The sequence below is a fragment of the Filicampus tigris genome, chromosome 9 (assembly GCF_054856515.1).
Source record: "Filicampus tigris isolate MCC_2025a chromosome 9, RoL_Ftig_1.0, whole genome shotgun sequence".
NCBI classification, from domain to species: domain Eukaryota; kingdom Metazoa; phylum Chordata; class Actinopteri; order Syngnathiformes; family Syngnathidae; genus Filicampus; species Filicampus tigris.
In genome coordinates, this window is record NC_141225.1 from 1,741,077 (window position 1) to 1,764,306 (window position 23,230).

The 23,230-nt window shown below is 38.8% G+C and overlaps 1 protein-coding gene across 1 annotated transcript in view; it reads right to left on the reverse strand.

The window, feature by feature from the left end:
- Positions 1-23,230, reverse strand: part of plxnb1b (plexin b1b) — a 167,441-nt gene that overhangs the window by 102,502 nt on the left and 41,709 nt on the right. The window lies entirely within an intron of this gene.

Here is a 23,230-nt window from a genome sequence, read left to right on the forward strand (position 1 = left end):
AGTTGTTTTAAGTCACAGGTGTCAAACTCAAGGCCTGAGGGCCACATCAGGCCAATACATCATTTTATGTGGCTCGCGAAAGCAATTTATGTGCATCAGCTTCATATTTCTAAAATACCAAAATTGCAAATTGTCTTCACTTTTAAAAATGTTGAGATATTACAGGCATTTTTGTTACCAATACTCCTTTTAAAATAAATGTAATAATATTTGAACAAACAGTTTTTACTGGCCTTTGATTTCAAGACTAGTTATTCATCAATTTCTTGTGTAATGCTGCATGTTTATGGGCGGATTTTGGGTCAAAATGGCCCTCTGAAGGAAACCATAACTACAATGTGGCCCGCAACAAAAATTAGTTTGATACCCCTGCGCTAACAAGTTTAAGTCGAACTAAAACAGTTGTATGAACTCCAAGAGAGTATTAGTTCGCTACACTTGCATAGTATTAACAACGAATGAAGGTTAATGTAATTATATCAACGATGGGGGATAGCGTCTACCGCAAATAAGCATCTATGGGGCAATGCTTGAGCCAGAAGCATAGATGTAAACTAGCCTGGAAATCCAGAGTCAGTGCTGTACCAGTGATTGAGTCTGTTCACAGTTGCATCAGGTGCATTTCCAAGCAACAGCAAACCTGAGCAAACCGACAGTGGAATGAACCAATCAGCAAAGATTGTGACGACTTGTGGAAGTCGTGGGAAGCATGTGTGGAAGGGAAGGGAAGTAGTCTCTCCCACGTGCCATTTTGAATGTTATGAGGATGGACTTCTACCGCCAAAGAGTGACATTACTCACGAAGAATAAGTCACAGTAAATTGATTGCATGGTTCGTTTTGAACCCGGCTGAGCTGCAGTCAAGAGTGGGCAGACCCATTTTTTTTTTGTGCTGAAAGAAAGTAGGTTCTGCTTGCCAGGCTGGATGTAAACAACATTGCACATTACACTGCATTACAATGTACACAAAAAGATTGTACACCCCTTGAAAATGTATTTTATTACCAGATATTTTTAAATTTGTAATATTTAAAATTAATAATTTAGATATAAATTTGATCTGCATAGTTGTGTGATATTGCAGTTTATCTTAAACCATAAAAAAATTCTATATATAATCAATATCGACCAATACGAAACACGCATATGGTGATATAATTTCACCCAGCCATATGGGACGATACACTTTTGTCCCGATCCGATACGGATTCCGATACTTGGTTTGTAATCCGATACGTGTTGCAATTAGGGCTGCCAAGATTAGTCGACTAATCACGACGATCGTCGACGAGTCGTTTTATATATTTATTTATTTGGCGCATTGCTTTTCTCTTGAAACAGCCTCGTCTCACGCTTTTCCCCACTGGCTGGTTGCCTGTCAAGGGTGCACATGCGTAGTCGCGGTCATCCGGGTCTTCGTGATCTATACAGAAGCATTGTGGGTAGTGACGCGGGGGGGGGGGGGTGGCTACCTAATCTATCACATATATGTCTATCTACCTGTCTATCTACACACATAGACGCATACGGTAGAGGTCCCTCCTAGCCAATGGGATGCCAGCAGCTATGAGTATGTTGCGTTCAGTAAACCCCGGAGCTGCGAGTAGCAGCCCATACTGTATATTTACCTTTCGTATCCTGCAATTTCTTTCGTACAAGAGGCAATATTTTCCTGTTTTGGCGTTTCATAACTTGAAAATTTCGTATGAAGATACGTTCGTAAGTTGAGGTACCACTGTAGTTAAATAACTGAGGCATGTGTTTTCAAAGTTTTTCCCAAAGTTGCCATTTGACATTTCAGGTGTCACGATTGAAAAGTGTGGCACTGTTCCAGTAACTGTTCCTGACACACAGGAATGCAAGACAGAAAAAAAGAAAAATATAATAAAACTCCAATCGCAAAGCTCAACTTTAAGGACCGCAAATGTTCCAAAAGTACGTTATAGAATGTGCAAAACATAACAAAACATGAGTATTCTGCCTTCCCTGAGCTCCGTTCAGTTAGCTGCTTCTTCTTCGTTCGTTTAGTGGCTTCTTCTTCGTTGGATTAACTTCTTCGTGTTTGGAGGTGGATGTGCGCTGCCTACTAGGGTTGTCAAAAAAATCGATACCTAGATATTAATCGATATGAAATGTAGTATCAATTGAAGATATTCAATTGTTTTGGTATCGATACTTTTCAGTCTCACTGCCTCATTCTGATTACGCTGTCACGCGCGGCCGTTCAAGACGGCAATAGTGTCGCTGTGTACACCAGTGTGCAGGAAATAGATGAAGAAGAAGCGGCTTCCGCCAATCCCTGCGCAACAAGCCTCAGAACACCTCCGACCAGCAAAATCAAAACGTATCAAAAATAAAATGGCAACAGCAGCATCACAACCCGTTTTAGTTGACCATCCCAAAAGTAAAAGTGCTGTTTGGAACTACTTTGGGTACGAGGCTGACGAGTCGGGAAAGCCGACAAACTGTGACTGGCCGGTCTGCAAGGCTTGCTAGAAGGCGCCACCAAATCCAGTAGCACGACAAATTTGGGAAAACATGTGAAAGATAGACACCTGCACCTCTACGAGGAAATGAAACAGGTGGGTAAATACTATTGTGTATGGTTGGTTACTAGTGAGCATGTATCGGGTTGCACAAACAAATAATTGCTTGGCGATGTTGGTGCTAAATGCTACTTGAGGAATATCTGTAACATTAAAACTAGGGGTGTCACAGTACGCTAAATCACATTTTGGCTTGGTTCGGGTTTTTTGGAAACATATTTTTGGTTCAAAAAACAGATTTTTAAAAAAAAATATGTTTATTTTGAAAAGATGACAAGTAAATGGTACATTTTTTAGAAAAAATAAATAAACGCGAACCATTTGGGTGATATTCTAAGAATTTACACCAGAATAAAAAATACACTAACAATAAAGATCTCTGAATTTAGTAAATTATTAAGACACTGAAATCTTTAAACACTCAGCAGCAAAAGCCTATGACACACATAAGTATTCAAGTTAAAGACAAGTTGTTATTACAGTACATGTATACACTTTTTGTGATAAAAAAAAAAATATACAATGACCGTTACAATTATTGCTGACTATATTAAAACTCTTTTCATAATGAAAACATTTTTAAAAGTCTTTATGAAATTGTATACACTTTTTAGGCATTGAAATCTTTGAATGTTCAACAGCATATTGTAACGAATTGGGTTATCTGTGTTGTGGTCAGATTTGTGTGTTGCTGAGTTGTGATGCTTCCGAGGTTCATGAATGCATCGTATGGCAAGCGAGTGGAGCAGCGGAGAAAGAAGAGCGCAAGCAGTTGTACTTGGATTAATAATGTTTTTCCTGGAAGACGCGACGATATGATTAATCTCGCTATTTAAGTTTGAAGTTTTGGGCTAAAAAAACTGCTTGCTTCCTCGTCTAAGAAAAATTCACAGTCGGATGATGCCGTGCATGTTAGACGTGCTAGCCACAACATAGCCGCCGATTTCATGTAGCAATGTCGGCATACAACTTTCAGACTGATCACCTCAATAATATTACAATGAGTGAGTTGATTTTTTTTTTTTTTAATAAAGGACAAAAATAGTTCTTTCACTTAATGTTGGTTTCTTGTTCAGCCATTTTGTGCCATCCTTTAATGTAATCTCTTTGCAATAGAACCCTTTGCAGTGGGAAAAAAATGCAGTATGTGGTTATTTTGTTTTTGTTTCAAACCCTTTGTTGTTGGATTAGGATTGTGGATCTTTTATACATTCATTGAAAAAATGCATTATCAAAAATAAAATCTATTAAGAGCACATGTTTTGCATATTTTGTCCATATTTAAAATAGCACTTTTCTCATACATATGCTTAGGAAGTAAATCGTCCTACGTACTGTTATGTGGCCCCCCCAGTAGCACTGATGAAAATGTGTGGCCCCCTCTAGCATTTCAGTTACCATGCATGTTTTTGGAATGTGGGAGAAAGACTTAACGGTGAGACATATGTGCTAACCAGGTGTCCACCGTGCCACCAGGTGGACTATATAAAATATTTTATGATATTTGGAAGAATGAGGTTTGTATGATACTTATTAAGAACAGTTCATGTTACAATTGTTATTATACTTTACTTTTACAATAAGAATATAGTAACTTTAACAAAAAAAGAGGTAGTGGGAACCCAAAACTCAAGCCACTATGAACTGATTAGGAGTTAAAAGACAGAGCAAAAGGTTTCAGAATAGAGCACTCTTGGAAATCAACATTCAGTTCAGTCATTACCACCTTTTAAATTTAAATTCAAACAGCCAACATTCTTACAGTGAAGCAAAATGCTGGAATACTAATTCAAGTGATCTGTGGTTTAACAACACCAAAGTGGAGAAGTGGCGAGGGAAATAACACACAAATACATTGTACTTGTAAGCCTCACTGATCACAGGACACTGATGGAATGTGACTAATCATAAAAGAAAAAGCAGGAGCCGGGCATTAATTATAGTGCCTAGCCTACCCACGATGCCTAATTCAACGCCCACTCATTCTCTAATGAGAAGTCTCTCCAGTATAATTTCAGCAAATATGTCTTGGAAATAAACCACCCCCCACATGCGCATGCACAGAAACATTTCATATGTAATTAGCTTACAAGGTGGCATACTTAGCACAGATTTGTCGGAGAAAAACAAAACCTAACGGTAGCAAACAATGAGGGAGATATGCAAATCATATTATCCATTTTTACATTTTCAGTTTACATACACTATCATAATAACACATGCAATTAAAGTTGCTGCTTAAAATGCTGTAAATGTCCAGTTGAAAAAACCTTTGTGGCAACATTTTGCCATAATACTATAATTATGGTTTCTATAAATAACATTTGGATACAGTTTGAAGGCTAGCTATGTAGTAAACTCAATGCTTGTCATCAACTCTGATCCCCAAAGATCATCTTTCTATACAATAGAAGTGCATGGTTATTTTTATTTAGATGTGTCATTTTAATTTCTGTTAGCAGTACAGTGGTTTAAATTGTCATGAGATAGACGTCACCTGAAATACAGAGTACCACACAAAGTATTACGGGCTATGTTGCTGGCTTTGAACACTTTTAGCTAACACTTTTTTTATAGTGAGCATGGCGCAGCAGTTGCTGGACTGTGTTGTTCCTTGCTATCACTGCATTAATCTGGCCACTAGCAAAGAGCTGCTACAGAAATAAAAACAATAATAATAAAAAATCAGTTTCCACTGGGTGTGGCTAGTGGCATTGGTTAACTTGTCAATGTATAGGAACTGGATGGGTAAAAGAAAGTTGTCATGGTTGTTAAACTTAATAGCCCAAAGACATAACCCTGGCTAGTTATCTTAGGCACAAGCGAGAATGGATCGCAGTCAATGAAATTTGATTCAGCTTTGTTGTAATAACTCGTTGCCATATGAGTGAGGTCGGAATAGATGTTGAAGGGTACAAATTACAGCAAGTAGTAAGTAATCACGACTCATAAACAAACAGCCACAGCTGCCAGATGGAAAGCAATAAACGTTGAACTGGATCAGGATTAAGCTCCAGACAGGTGTGGTTGGTGTCAGCCTAACACGTCAGATAGCATCAGAGCAGGAGAGGGCTACAACATTTCAAAGGCAAAGACGTGTCTGTGCACCCTAAGCCTCATTTTGACCAAGAATTATGGTTCAGCTACGCTACAATATGCATTTTATTGTGTAGGTTATTGGGGCACCCAACAGTGTATTAGGGATTTTGAGTACCTGCCAATACAGAGTACCTAAACTTTTTTTTTAATATGATTAACAGTATCCACACATGATACCTTTGCATATGGCCATAAATCTAGTGCTGCAGTGATTCTAACCAAGTAAACAAATATAAAAATGCTATGACATATTAGTGGTGTGGCACAAAATAATGATGCAAACGCATTACATTTAAATATCCTGTCGTAAAAAAAACCTAACTAAAATCTAAAAAAAATCGAATATCCGGAGATCACTTTATGCTAGGGGTGTAATGGTTCCCAATGTCACGGTTCGGTACGTACCTCGGTATGGGGGTCACGGTTCGGTACTGCAATAAGTCTCAAATGCATAAAAGACTAGGTTGTTTTTTTTTTTCGTTAGTTTTAACAGAGAGCAAGCTACAATTCAATTTGCTATAAAGAAAAACACATTTTCTGTTATAAAAGCACAAAATAGAATAAATCTTGCGCATTAGAGTTGTTCATAAATAATAATAATAATAATAATAATAACAATAATAATGATTGTATATGACAGGGACCGTGGTCTTGCTAATATGTGCCCGGGATGGAACATTGTAACTCCAGCATGTTTAATAAACATTTGTAGCCCAGCTCCTAGACTAAAGCATATGGGCGCATAGATGTTGCTATGTATATGCTGATTGCTTCAGTAATGACTAATATCTTTGGCTCTGTCTGCTTTCACTCCTCCAGGCTGCTTAGAAGATAAGTTGTTGGTGTTGAGCGGGTTTCTTTTTTCTACCCCGAGTAACTGTATCGGGGTGATGCCCTCTTACATGTGTTAGCATGTTTGAAGTGTTACCTGCAACATACCGCACGGTGGTCGAACAATGCCGACACACAGTTCTTGTTCGCTCCACCGCTCGCACTCCATCGCCGTCGTACACAAATCCGAAGCCGTGAAAAATAAGAATATATACAAAAACAAACTAATAGCAATAATAAAAAAAATACAAATTTAATAAATACGGACTGTTCCTGCTGTTTGTGATTTGGCCGCTTCAGGGCAGTGCGTGCCGTGCATGCAAGAATTGTTTTATTAATCGTGATTTCAATATCAACCAAAAATAATCATATTATTTTTCCATACTTACAGATGGGATGAGATGGAGAAGAGGAAAACTGCAATTAAGATCTGCTAATATACAGTCACTCATTTTCACATATTTTGAAGAATAAGTGCCTTTGAGTATTGTTATATTACCTCTCTGTATGTGTTCCTACAGTGTTTGTGTGAGTATTCTTTATTTGAATGAATATCACTCCCTGAAATCGTTCTTACTAGGATGTCAATAGGATTTTACATTGACTTCAGCATTAGTACTGGCAATGTTTTTAAAAGGAAGCACGTCTTGTATTTAAATATATGTGTGTAATTGCTTTTGTTGTGTTTTTATTTTTACAGCAAACTCTAACTGGGGTGTCATTAAACAGCTTAAAGCACACTCAGGGAGGGCAGAATCACATACATGTCACACGCTTGCTGCACAAGTCGCATGGTGCATTCAGGAGTACTTTCACAACATCAGGAAACACACTGCGCCGTTTGGCACATTAATCATTTCATTTCATTGATTATCATGTGTTTAGGAACATGAATAGACAAAATCTAAATCACGATTAAATTTCAATTAATTTCCCAGCCCTTGGTAGAGAGACATGTTTTTTTTCCTATTTAACCCATCTCTCCCCCAGAGTTAGCTGGCATAGGCTCCAGCTCACCTGTGACCCTAGTGAGAATAAGCGGTACAGAGAATGGAAGACTGGGTCGGCTACGCAAATCAAAACATTTTGAGGTCCAGATCTTTTCCCTGAGAAATCCTTTGCAACCCGACCAATTCTAATTTTAATTGAAGATCCCCGATCTAAAACATTTAAATGTGATAAATATGCCCCCCAAAAAGCAGGCAAAGAAGTACTTTTCCATGGCACTGTATGTCACGATAATGACGCCAAAACCTAACTGGCTTCATATTGAGGATCCAGTATTTATATTCATAAAAACTGCCATCTATAGGACACAGGTGTTTGCGTTTACAAAGTGTACTTATTTTGTCCCTGTGGATACATTTTTAACAAAGTTCACAATGTGTGTCACATAATCCAATTTAACCTTGTGGTAACTAGAGCGAGCTTCCTATCAGTTTAATGCGGCATGAGAACAGTGACACTGTCTGAGTCTATGAGTAATATCCAACAACAAACCTGCTCTGCCAGAGTGGGGCCACCCTTAAGGTGGACTTGCCATAATGGTTTGGACTGCCCTTTGTCAGCAAACCATGTGAAACTGCAGCTTCCGGCGCACTAAAAATGACTCACAAAAGAACATGATCGATTTGAAATGAAAGTGCAAATGTCAAATAAAGAACATAGTGTATGTAAACATCTGCTCATTGACATGTAACTGGGGACAAACAATTCACATTTCCAATACCATTAGCATAGATTTTGTGCTATTTTTTTCAGGTTTTTGTGTCCATGCCACAGAGACAATTAGAAATAATATCACCTTTGCTGTCTTTGGTGGGGAAAGGTGCTGAAGAACACAGGTCGGCTGTTTATTAATCAGGGGAAGTGTCAATTGAGGGAGAAAGGGAAGCATCAGAAGCCATAATTCTTGTTCTCCTCACTTCCATCACTTCATAGTCACGTCATCACTTCCCATGACACGTGAAAGCCCCTTTAAACACCTCATTGAATGGCAGTTCCATAATAATGTTGCTTAGGGAGAGCATTTATTTTTCCACTTAAAATCAGACAAAGACATGACGTCCCCTGGTAGTCAGCAATCGGATGCAATTATTTATGTATCCTTGAAATGCACCTGAGTCCAAAAATGGCAAATATGAGGCATACCATGCAAATGCATCAATGTCAAGAGTGTATTTCATTTTGTATTCTATCATATTTTGTATTCTATCAGCTGGACAGCACGGTGGATGACTGGTTAGCATATCCTCCTCAGTTCTGAGGTTGTGCGTTCAAATCTCAGCTCTGTCCTTCTTATGTGGAGTTTGAACTGTCTTGGCATAGCCGCTTAGTGCTTTTTCTTGACCTGCATAAACATCATTGGCTCCGAGCTTCAGGTATCTTTGTTTTTGGGCTAAAATGGCCACCACGTACCACAATTTAACGCAACAAGTTCAGCTGCATTATGTGAGGTGGTGGCCATTTTGGGCTGGCTGTAACCACAAATGGACGCAAACATGTGATTAGCTAGTGAACCCACTGTTATTTCATCATCCTAAATAAGGTTTTCACCCTTTTCTCCAGTATATTGCACATACTTTGATTTTAACCACACAACAATTAAATTAAGTTAAATATAATGTCAGTCTGCGGCTCGAACGAATTAATTGCATTTCCATTTGCCAAAATGGGAAACTTTACCTCAATTTGTGAACCATTTGCTTTGAGAACAGGTTCACAGAACCGTTTTTGCCTGAGGATTATTTTTAACCATTCTGTTCATTTCTACAGTATTATGCACGATCGGGGTTATAGGTACTGGAAAGAGGAGCCATGACAACACGTACATTAAGCATGCATGTGCCCCTTTTTGCATCAGAGCAGTCACCAGTGGCATCGTTAGGCCTGAAGTCCCCCTAAAATGTTAAGCACCCCATAAATGATTTGGTTGCATTTTTAACGTATTTTTATTTTTTAATTAATTAAATTATTTATTTTTACAAAAAGTACCAAATAAAGTAGCTAGAAAATGATTTTAACATACGCCTAATTTGTTGTTATTCTCTTATATATGATCATAAATCTGTGGGTTTCCACTTTTCTTCAGGACGCCCCTTGGCTATGTGTCTTTATCCAATCCGTTCCACTTAATCATATTGAGAGCGCTCCTTATTAGTAAAAATCCAATCTGTGTTTTCTCTGCGACCTCGATTTCAGTGGTATAAGCTTGAGCGTCAGGAACCGAGACTCTGGATAACACACAGAGTCAATTTAAAGCAGTTTAAGATAAAGAATGTTAAAGATGTACTGTCATTTTCACTTAAAGGGACAATGTGTTGAATGTTTTGATTTTCAATGATCATTCATTTTAAAAACCCACTATTCACTTCAACAATATGCAGAAAAATATGCTCTATCACAGTGTTTTTCAAACGTTTTTGAATCAAGGCACATTTATTCCATTGAAAAAAATTCTGCAGCACACCACCAGCTAGCTGAAATTGTGAAAAAGAAAAAGCTTATTTTAACAATATATAAGCGTTATATTGTTTAAATAAGCATTTTTTAGCATTGAAGAATGACGTTATACTATAACGTCTTGAATAGGAATTAAATGAACACAAAGAAAAAAGTATTTTATAATGTTTCATATTGATACTTACTCAGTGTGAAACATGGGCCTGTTTGGATAACCATGCATCACTAATTCGTCTCTAAACAAAGACAATTAGATACCCGCTGATCCTGCTGCCACCTGCTGGTATGATAGAGTACTACAATGTAGTAAAGAGATGATTGCGCTGCCAGGCGCTAGACCGCACAAATTAGATAATTTCCCACGGCACACCTGACAATATCTCGTGGCACACTGGTGTGCCGTGGCACAGAGTTTGAAAAGCACTGCTCTATCACATCAACGTAATTATTTTTATATAATCGTAGATGAAGTAATCTCTAATTATATTATTACATATACGCCTCCCCGACAGGAGGCTGCCATGTTTCGCTTCCATCTCTGTGCTACGGATACTCGAAGGAGTCAAACTGAGCGAACATACTTCCTAAGTATCATGACAAATGCATGAATAACAACTACACTCTAAAAACAGTTGGGTCAAAAATAACTATTTTTGGGTTAAATTTGACCCAACTGTGGTGTTAAAACAGGACCGACCCAGACTTGGGTCACTTTGAACCAAAAAATTGGGTTATTTAGTTTTGACCCAATTTTTAGGGTTAAATGAACACAATAAATTGGGTTATTCCATTTTGACCCAAAATTAAGGGTTAAATGAACACAAGAAATTGGGTCAAAACAATGAAAATAATTGGGTTATTCCACTATTTTTAGGGCCGTGCCGATCCGATCACATGATCGGAAATCAGATCCGATCACATGATTTTCAACTGATCCGGTATCGGGTGAGAAAGATGTTTTTTTTATTATTTTCTGAACATTTAAAAAGTCACAAAGCTACAAAATAATCCAAATATATATGCAAATATATTTCCAAATAGTACAGTATTGTCTTAGTTTTATATAACACAGTAGTGTGACTTTTTTTTTTTCCCCGCGTGATGTAGTTTGTGCGCCACGGCCCACACGCGCAACAGACATGTCACTCTCCTCTGCTGCAGACAGCGCATGTCACTCTCCTCCGCTTGCGGATAGCAGTGAGCAAGGCAGAGACGGAGCAATGAGTTTGTCTTCATAGCTTGTTTGAAGCAAGAGGCAAACCAAAAGGATACTCCTTAAGTCCGCCTTGCCTGTTATAAAGAATTTAAAGTGACACTTGGGTGAGCTTAACATTGGCACTTATATAATAGGTTTGCATGTAAAAATGACATCAGTACTAACGTGCCTCGACCAAAAGACTCTGTAGTGATTTAAGGTCTTTTTTTGTGATTAGATTTACGACAAATTTCCCCGGGGCGTGGCTTATGTTATGTTTTCTGTCTCAGCTGTCACGTCACGCGAGGAAGGCATGCTTGGTAATATTGCTCGCTTTGTCAGTTCTGTTGTCTAAAACTGCGACCGATCGCCACCAAAATGCAAATGCATATTGCTATTCTTGTCCACTTCAACCTGTGAAAGTATAAAAGTGTACTTCACAATAGTTTGGATTTATTGACATAAAATGTGATCTCATCATGATCACCTCCACAAAATCAAAAATACCGTGGCGATTGCTCCTCCTCTGAATGAATGAATGAATGCGCACACAAACCCCGACTGGTTATATTTCGGACATTTAGCGACACTAAACTCGTGTCTCAGGAGGGAGACGGCGGCTTGCAGCAGCAGCAGGTGCTTCGAGCAGATTGGAGCTTTACGTCCCCCTCTTCCCTCCCCGGTTAAAGGTAGGATAATAGGACGGCTAATAGCAACAACTAGCTTCAGGTCGTTAAAACAAAAGGTTTTCGCACAACAACATTAGCTCCTTACTCTGCGTCCAGCCTGCGTTGATCTCCATGTCACGGGTTTGCCTCGCGGGTTTGCCTCCCACGCAGTCGCCAAAACACCACTTGCAGCCGCCAGAGAGTGAGTTAGCAGTAAGCCCTCATCGAACAAGCATCAATGTTCAGTGAACAAAAAGTTCCAGCGAGGCTGACTCCACGAGTGTGGCCGCATTGGAACGTACCTATTCGTCTGTTTACGTTCCAAATTGGACGGCGTGTTGTAGGTCGAAAAACTGGGGGCATTCCTCATCCAAATAAATGTGCACGTCTACTCATTCCCATTTCAGTCTCTGTAATTATCCTGACTGGTGTTTAATGCCTCACCCGTCCTAACCGTGATCAGCAAAGAAGCAGTGTTGTTTTTTTTTTTTGTTTTTTTTAGCAAACAAGCAGTGTGCGCTCGTACCAGCATAAATCTATGTAGCTCTGATCACTTCCACATTTCCTCATTCTCGTATAAATCAGCCAAGGATAGGTTTTTGGACGTTATAAGCAATGAAAGTACAATGATTTCCAATGGAGAGTTTGGAATCGGTTACTCCCGTGACTCCGGCTGAACAGGGATAGAATGCTAGTGGGCGCGGCCATTCTCCTCATTAAGGGCATTATTCATGGAGTAACTTATTTCCTAATTTCTCCCAAATTTATTGATAAAATAGAAAATGACAACTCTTTTCATTTTCCTGATCAAAAAATATATCAAATGAACTTGAATGAAATGAACCATCCCAGCCACACCATCCCTTTAAGCCAGTCTCCTCGCAAAACGGCATCGAGTTGAGACAGCTGAGAAGCGCGACGGACAAGTTAGCAATTGTGACACGTCCAAATGACACACCGTATTTTCCGGACTATAAGTCGTGCCTTTTTTCAAAGTTTAGCCGGGGTGCGACTTATACTCTGGAGCGACTTACGTGTGAAATTATTAACACATTACTGTCATGGATTGTTAGTGCTGACTTGTGACTTATGTTTTGCCTCCTCCTGCAGGCGCTTTAGCGCTAAAAGCGCCTGCAGAGGGAGACAAAACATCATAAATACAAGTCAGCACTAACAAGCCATGACATTTACTTCTATATCATTTCACATGTTATTGTAACCAACATAAAGAAACATAAGATACATCCTAAAAGCTATTAAAATGCCTGAATAATGTAAAGTTAAAGTCTAATGTTTTGTCAAACTAACAGGCCTTGCTAGTCGAGGAAGCCAGCTTATCCAAACAGCTAAACATTCACAAACAAACTCCACTGACTCCAGGTGTGCAGCGAAGTTGCCTGTTTGTATTGTGAAACTGCACAAGAAACAGAAAATACTATCACTCTATGCATTACATACACATGTATTTTCATAGACATGAACAAGATGAGCCTATGCTAACGATTAGCGATCACGATTAGCATTAGCGATAGCGATTAGTATGTTGAGTCAACAACCTACAATCATCCACAAATCAGCTCGTATATAAATGTCATTACACACAATTGTCTAAGTTAGTTTCAGACGATGGTTGAACAAGAATAAGCCACAAACAGGCAGACATGCTAACAATTAGCAGCCGTGATTAGCATTAGTGATAGCGATTAGTATGTTCAGTCAACAACACAGTACAATCAGCCACAATTCAGCTCATTACCAGTACACACATTTGTCTAAGTCACTTACAGACGATGGTGGAATAAGAACGAACCACAAACAGGCTTTTGCCTGCCTCTGGCTGGGGTATTGCATCATGCAGCCACACACGTAAGGAGGAGCACACTCAGCAGAGAGGAGAGGAAGACATAATTACGACCGAGTACATAAATCCTTTGGGAGACTTGGAAACATTCTACATGGTCAGGGATGAATAAAAGACTTATTTAAGCGATCTACAAACGTTTTGGTGAGTTTAAAGTTATCTTACCGTAACTTTCTTGTATGCTACATGTAGCATCATAGCTCGGTGGAAATGATGTGTACTAAGCGCACAATTTCCTCCCAAAATTCAACTTATACTCCACTGCGACTTATATATGTTCTTTCCTCTTTATTATGCTTTTTATGGAAGGTGCAACTTGTACTCTGGATCGATTTATAGTCCGGAAAATACGGTAACTTCAAATAGAAGTTTAACGACTGTAAATTATTACTGACAATCAAGCCTGTTCTCCACTGGTTGCATTTAAGGAGGTCATAAATCAATAGTGTCCTTTGTATAAGTCACGCATGTACGCAGCTGCGTGGGCCATTCATTTTAGCCTGCACAAGCCTTTAAATAACAATGTAAATGTATTGTTTACCATTAAATCAAATGTGTCAAACTGAGAAATCCCTCATTCTATGTTAATGCTTATATGGGCCATTCAACCAAATTAGTTCCATTTGCATGCCCAGGCAATAACATGAAAATACATTTTTACAAAGCGTACAGCACATTGATATGTATTGTGTTTAAAGTTAGCATTCAATTAGTGTAAATGTTATGGCTAAAATCCACTAAGAGTTTCAGTACAAAAACTGACATGATAAAACAAGTTCTGAGATGAAGCAATGCACATTGAGTTGTTTAATGTGTATCACAAAAATTTGTGCTAAAAAAAAAAGGCAAAAAATTTCAAACTTTGAGTTAATTTTCGAATATTACAAAAACAAAGGGTCCATAAAATATAAATATATATAACAACATATAACATACACATTGATGTATGTATATTTCTATATTCAGAAAAAGCAGATCCACATTTTTTTTCTTAATGCATTGCCGATGTATCGGATCGGGACTCGAGTCGGTATCGGATTGGGGTATCAGCAGATCACAGATCACAAAATCAAAAGACTCTGACTCGGGCCTGAAAAAGCGTGATCGGAACAACCCTAACTATTTTATTGAGTTATTTATTCATTTTATTTATAATGCTAAGGATACTGCCCCTTCCCCAAAAATGCATAACAAGTTAAAGTTAAAAAAATGTGCATTCTTCAGACACATCACTCTTGATGTTGACATAATTTCAGCAACAATAACAGTAGGGGATGATGGGAAAACAAGGGCTCAATTAAGCAAGGGCAGATGTGGATTTTAGTACGGTCCACTAATTGGCCCTCACGCATGTGACATGGTCACAAGGTAGGCAGCCAAATTTCATCTCGGCCTATGTGGTGATATCTGTATGTTAACATGGCAGGGAGGTCATTGTTTGTTGTGCGGTCCTCAGTCATGGTTTCATAAAGTAGAATGCATAGTGTCCAGAATTCTGTTCAGCACATTCATGGTGGAAGTGAGGACACATCTAAATTGAATAATAATTTTTAGAATTGGGTCAAATTAATATATTTTGTGTCATGGTGCTTTTTAGATATGAATTGAATGAATAAGACACCAACGGCAGTCTGCAAAGTGGTGTCAGTGACAATCACTCTGATTGGCTGTCAGCCAGGAAATGCAAATCAGTGCATGAGATAGATTAATTTGTAAAATGGTATACAATCTATTTCATTTCTTTAAACCAAGCATTGCTTCCTTGCGGTCATCACCAGACAACTGCCTCACACTTTCACACGGGCTGTGATGAGTTGTGGGTCCATCTTGAAAAGTGTGTTGATATACATTGACCTCTTGAGGAGAGTTGCGCTCAACAGTTTTCAATCTCCAAGCGAGTTAACCAGAACCACTCTGCTAATCATAGAAATGTCCCTGTAAACACATAAAGTTAATATGGAACATTATTTGGAGAACGCACGGTTCTTGTGAAGTGTCTCATCATACAATGGCGGCAGACTAATGCCTTTTTTTTAACGATTCCTGCACTCTTCCTGTCCAACACACACACTCAGTTACAAGCAACTCGTTTTCAAAAGATTACAATTTGTGAAGTAATTCCCAAAACAGTGTGACAAATGAAGAAATCCAAATGTCAAAGGTGTCGTTGTCTTGACCACGATGCTGTGTGTCGACATGAACAGTATGTCTGATTTTTGACCCAACATAAAACATTACTGGCATATCACCCAATATATAGTTCATTTGAACCAACAATTGGGTTAATTTATAAGAAATAACCCAGAATTTTGACCCAACACAAACAATCCAAAAATTGGGTTAAAAATAAACCCAACTGTTTTTAGAGTGTACTTACTTCATGACTTGAGGAAATACTAATTTCCCAACCAGGAGTACCCCGCGGTCCGTGAGCACATTGTAGGGGGTCCGTGGAAACATAATAATCTATTGCCCAGATCAATAAACTGTGGCACATCAGTGTAAAAATCACAACAACTGTGTGTCAATTGAAGTGTCTCATTAAAGCTCAGATGACTGAAGAAAAGAAAGTAAAATTTCTGTAAAGGGTGTGAATATTATTTTTGTTTAGCAATTTTTTCCCCTGATATTTCAAGTTTAAATGCCTGGGACTTACTTAAAGGAGCTCCTTTTTTGTGGTAACTGTTATAAGAGTTATACAGTACATAGCAAAGGCAAGTTTATTCTTTATGATTACTGTGCTTATTTATTTTCAAGACAACATATTAATTTTTATGCTTTAAGTTAAAGCAACACTAAGGACCTTCTCAACTTTCATAAAATATTTTCACAACTCTTCTGATGAAATATCGACTAGTTGAATGGCACCTTTGTCATGGCCCGAGGGGTTCTGTATCGCTTTTACCAAAACTAAACAACTTTGATAAGGATGGTAGGAACCCTGCCACACAAAAGAAACTACAAATGTGCTGACTGCTATACATCAATTCCCCCTTTCCCCATTTGTCACAAAGACGGAAGTCGATTCGAACATCTACACGCGATTACTGCTGTCATGTCAGAAGCTGCAAAATAATCGAAGAAACGAAAAGTTTTGTCTGAGGAGACAAACAAAAAAAAAGAAAAACGGAGGCTACCCAGATAAAAGGAAATTCAAGGATCAACATTGGCTTGGCTTTCAACTCCCTGGCGTGATCTCAAAGATGAGGACTGATTTCCGAACGACACTGCCTCGGCTCTGTTCCAATCATTAGCAGTTTAGCCGCTACTTAGTAGTCGTGCAGCCACTGGAACAAAGCAGCAATCAATTGTGTCATCTTTTGATCATGCACCATTTAGTAATATTTTTCTTCAACCATTTAGGCACATGTGCGCCGAAAGGTAATCCCTCCAACTTCAAAAGTATTTCGGAGCTGTGAGTCAAAGTCATGTGATTAGCTTCTATGCATCTCTCTTCAACAGAGTAATCAACGGATTTGCCACTCTTAGAAATCGACAGCATTCTTTGATGCTTCCGCCGACCAAGAAGTTGCCGATTGCAGCTGTTAATTTGATTTTGATTACAATATTAACTCCTAGAAGGTAAATTCTTCTCTTATTTTTTTCTTGTTGATTGAAAGTGATGGGCTTTTCTTACTTTGTGACAACTCAGTGACCCTTTTTGCATACAGTTTTGCATATACTGTAACAATGTGTACTTTTTTTGTCATTAATGCTACACATGCCATTTCCTGTGTTTGTGTACTGCATTAAAATAGACTTAAATAACAATATAAATCTAATCAGTTGACTTAAACTTTGACACAGTATTATCAGTCTTTGATAGCTGCTTGTGAAATGTTTTGCTCGTGCGCTGGATTCGTTCACATCCTGAACATCTCCTGGGGACTAAGCCACCTCTGCTCATAATACCTAGTGATGCCCCTGGCAGTCACACTAGCAAAACATAGTGGATTTGGGGTGTCAGGTGGGCTCGAACACAGTTCAGGTGGCCCAGTGTGATTATGCCTTTAATAAGCTTACATTGATGGTACTGTTCTTTAAATGAGGGTTTTTTTTGAGAAACACACTGAAGATTACATTTCAGCTGTGGCCAAAATTTTACACAATAATGTCTGCATGTGTTGCTTGAAGCATGGGGATACTGCTTGAAATTTGGTGGTGGTTGTAATGTTTTTGGTAGCTGTTCATCATACTTTGGAGGTTATTTTCAGCTGCAGTGCAGTCATAAAATAACAGGTTTGAGAAACTCAAAGCCTTTAATTTGAAAGAGGCAGCACAATAACAGAGTAATAACATCCAAACTATGAAATACAGATATAATACAGTGTTAAGAATATCAACAACAAAAACCTGTAAGACTTCATTTCATCACATCACATATTTTACTTTACTCTTGTCTTTAAAGTCATGTTGAAAATAAAGTAAGTTGAGTACAGGGCTTGAAAGTGGTCGCACAGCGCGAGTGCATGTTCCGACCGGTACATAGAGCGTATGCGCTCCAACTCTGTGTCCCTTTGTCACAATGAACACAGAAGGTGGAATGCACGTTAGATCAAACCTTTCCTATACACCATATTCCTGAGGGCTCTCAAGGGATAACTATTATGTTAGTGACTTCCGGTTGAAAAAACGTTGAAAAACACAAATATCACATGCAGTAGAAATAAAAATAACATTTCATCATCCCTGCACTACAGCTGTCAACTGCTCAATCTTCCAAGCAATAACACAAATTACTAAAACCCCTGGAGCTACTGTATATATTATGTTTCTGTAGCATATTTATTACAAATACTTACCGTATTAATATTTTTAATTGGTGAATATTAGCAGCACTTTTTAATTCATCTAGCCTGATGGTGCTATGGCACGAAGCTACTGTGTGACTGGCTGTGAGTGACAGGAGGGGCGATATGAGAGGCCATATCTGCTGCTTGGTTGTTGAGGAAATAAACTGCAGTGACAGAAGGGCCGCCAAACAAAATGCTAGTTGTTTTTAACAAAGGCAAACTCGCAGGAGATCAGTAAAATTTCCGGATCAGTTCAGAACAATGGAATGAAAAACTTGGAAAATGCTACTCTCCGTGGTGTCATCATGTCATGTCATCTTCCAAACCGCTTATCCTATATAGGGTCGCGGGGAGTTGCTGGAGCCTATCCCAGCAGTCAATGGGCGAAGGCAGACTACACCCCGAACTGGTCGCCAGCCAGTCGCAGGGCACACATAGACACTGTCACTGAGCGGGAATCGATCCCACGCTGCCCGCACACAACTCAGGCGTGTGTACCACTACACTATCAGCGGACTTCTCCGTGGTGTTTGTACTACAATATCGCTGACTCGCTTCCTTCACTGTCAAAGACGGATTCCGCCTCTGACATATCATACAATCGTCATCATCATGCAGAAGCCGAGCATCTGGACCGGCCCACTGCCCTGGATTTGACTTTCTTTGTGGCCGTTTGCCGTTGCTTCCTACTTCAACAACACAACAACGTCCTGAAACAACGTTCAGTCGTTGATTAAGGGTGTTAGAAAATGATTAAATTATACTGACATTGTACTGTACAGCACCTGTTGCCAGCGTTTAGCGGCGGCTACAGCGTTAGCAAGTGCTTCCAAGCGCTAGCAGCGCTCAAGTGCTCCATATAGTAGATGTAAATGACCCTGCACACTTTGCTGCTGACAGCCCACACAGTTGCCGTTCCAAATGATCACTTCTTAACAAACCAGGCTTACTCAAATGTGCTATTTTAGCCAGCAAAAGACGCTACTGTGGTTCTGACGTCACTTCGTATCAGACTAAAATCTATGCTCATGGGCAGAGTTGGGCATATCGCCTATGTGAAGGACCGGTCTGCCTCTCCGCCTATGACGGAGGCCCATTTTGTAGGCGATAAGCGGGAAACTTAAAAAAATAGTCGGACTAAGCATAGTCACAAGCCCATTTCTTTCCATCTTCCGCGAAAGACATGACTTTTGGGAGTATGGGTGACAGTGGGAGCGTGAATGCTTTTTTTTTTTTTTCTACGCCAGGGCCACTTCGGCACTGATTAGTATGACCATTCCATAGTAGCATGCCACTGATTGATGAGCGTGGGGGATAATAGCCCTTTGGAAAAAACGCAGGTTTGACGATCTTGAAATTGCGTCTGAGATTGCGATTTTGGTAGGAAAAAAAACGATAAATCGTTCAACCCTGTTTTGGATCATACCACACATAATTTTCAAAGGGCACACACTGCATGTTTATGTGTCCTACATTTTAATTTGCCCTGAATAGCCCTGTTTGTGTTTCCATATCAATCACATTTTATTTATATAGCACTTTTCATACATAAAAATGCAACTCAAAGTATCTCCAATTAAACACAATACAGCCACTCCTATAGGCCCCATTCATCAATGGGTCCCAGACAGCACAATGGTCACTGATCCACTACTGGTTCCGCGCAGACAGACAGTAGATGCACACAAATGTACACTCGCACGCACACTCACACACAAACATCAACAAGCAGTGTATAATATACAGTGGTACCTCTACTTACGAAATTAATTGGTTCGGGAAGAAATTTCTTAAGTAGAAATTTTTGAAAGAAGAGACGTGTTTTCCATGTAAATTCCCTAATCCGCTCCAAGCCCCCAATACTCAGACATAAAGGTTTTATAAAGCATAAAAAGGCATCAAAACATGTAACAAATACAAACATGCTACAATTAGATTATTGCACAATAAATGAGAGTTCTGCATAATGTAAAAAACAAAGAATAGAGTAAAGAATAAAAATGATAGTCATTTACCTTTTAATTGCTGTCCTCATCGCTTTTTGCCCTCTTTGGTTCATGTTCTCCCTCAGAAGTGGTTTTTGCCTGGCGTTTTGTAAAGAACTGATTTAATAACGTGGCGTGGCGACTGTCGATACATTACGGTCAGTAGTAGAGGTACCACTGTATTTATACTGTAAGGCCAGATAACAGCTACTGCCTCTGCTCTGAATTCACACAAAGAGTCATCCGCATTTAAACAAAGTCTAAGTGACCTGACCTTGAAGGTCAGGCGGTGGCACTCAGCTTCAATCTGGCTCGAAGGCAGGAATTATTAATTAGTTGATGAGCAACACGAGCGAGGATGTTTGTAAAAGCTGCTATGCCAAATATATCACAGGGTTTAAAACCAACACAAAATGCTAAATCTTAATTGATTTTCATGACTTTTAGGTGTTTTTGTGATGTCTATTGTTAAATAGTTCAAAAACAGGACATAATTGTTGTTGTTTATCAGGAAATAGAAAATACTTTATTGTATACTTTTTTTCAGAAACAATACAACACTAACAAAAAAAAAATCCCCATTCATGGTCATGTTTCAACTTTTTTCTGATAGTGTTTTCTAAGGATGTCATAATATGGTCAATATCATGATATCGCAAAATTAAAATTGCCACAATATATCATCGTCGTCATGTCACAATATTAATAGCAGCAAATCTGTTTAAAAGCCCAAGTTGTTTTGCATCCGTGCAGTTGCAGCACCCGCTGGTGGTTAGTTTATTAGTGCAGTTTAATTTGATGCAATTTTTTTTCCACCTATAATGGATGGATAGACGTTTAAGACCCACTCTAATCACTAGATAAAGAGGAACATAACCAGGGGTGCAGGTATACAAATGTGCAACAGAAATCACTGTAATGTCATTTGCGTCACGACGCACATTTGCATACCTGTACACACTAGTGGTGCAGTGCAACGAATCATCTTTGATCGGTAAGGATCAAGCACGGTTCAGGATGTGCACGATCCGCAGAATGGTTGGTGAAAAAAACTGTGGGCGGTCACAATAATGCAACGTGATTAGTCCGCATTCAGCAGAGGAAGTTGAAAACCCAAGATCACGCAAGTTGCATGTACAAGAGCGTTTTGTAAACATACTCAATGAACACACCGCCTCAACAAAGGCTAACTTCAAAATAAAGCTGACCAAATAATACATTGAGTCATTCATGACAATGCAATAGCCTTAGTGAACTTTTACTTTGAAGTTGGCCCACGTGGTGGCGTAACGGCTAACTTGACTTCAATTTTCGACGTATTGTTATAGTTGTAACGCTTGCTACCAACAGCAACACAACGCAGTCTCGAAATCATATTCAGTCGCTAATTTAGGTGGTAGTTCAACAGCTGCTCCTTGGCTTAATTACTTCTTTTTTTTAAACTTCTTTTTCTATATTGTGGACCTAGATTACTTTGCAATGTGCTGTCCATGTTTTAAGAAAGGTGCCTTAAATTGCCCTTCAAGTCTTTTTCATTATGAAAAAAAAATAAAAATAAAACTTTGTCTTCATTTAATTTATAACAACACGTTTGCCTAATAATTGTAAGAAAACATTCAGCTCTAAATGTCTGGCAGGATACCTTGAAACACTGTACCACTTACAAAATTGCATTAAATTGTGTTCTTAGATTCTTAACGGCCATATTAGACATTAGGAGTTGATTTAAAAAAAGATCCGATCCGTGACTCAAAATCCATGACCGATCCGAACCGTGACTTGCGTGATCCGTTGGACCACTAGTGAGTACCAAAGACAATCTCCTGGTACTCATTCAAGTACCGCATGAAAACAAAATTATATGCAACCCTGAACATAACACATTTGGGTTCCTCCACAAATTGACAAGATTCACAATGTGTGCCATCAGCAAATAAGTGCCTCAATATTAGGTGTTCGGTCATTGTAGGTCATCTATTTCTTTGAGAATACCGTTATTATGTAAAGAAAACGGAACATTGTGATGCTTTTTTTAATATCTCTCTCTTTTTTTTTACAATATCGTGAGCTTTTATACAGCATCGTGAGCTTTGAATACATCTCCAAGCTCCTCAATATCGTGATAATTATCGTAACGTGAGGTTCATATCATGCTATTATCGTATCGTGACATTTGGATATCGTGACATCCCTAATGTTTTCAAGTTGTGCTTGATTATCTTTGTGAGATAAAGATATATGCAATTGTTAATTTACATCCACCATTATCTAGTCTAAGACTATTATACAGTGTTGGGATAAACATTCAGGCCTCTGTTAATTACCATGTCCACCAATATTGAGACTGTTATAGAGCTTACAGTCCTTATGTTGACAGTATTATTAATTGAAGTTCTTTATTTTAATTTTTTTCCCATTATATAATTTCTTTTAATCTGATTTAACCAACGTTTTTACCTAACAAATTCAATATGTACTACAGTCATTATTGTTCTCTAAATTGTTAGGTTCTCGCTTTCACACACCTCCGTTCTAAGTGAAAATCCATTTGTCTGATAGTGCTATAAAACAGAGGGGATAATAGTGCATCTCACCCCTCCTTCTGCATCTCATGATGGTCTAAATCTATTCCCAGAGAAACCAATCCAACCCAAGCCAGATGCACGTCTGATTAAAAAAGGGGGGAGGTGGACCATATCACACGCTTGATTTATGACTCATCCAAGCTCACTAAAACACACTAGTGTCCAGTACGTGACAGAGGGTGTTTCATACTGTGTTGTTTAGCGT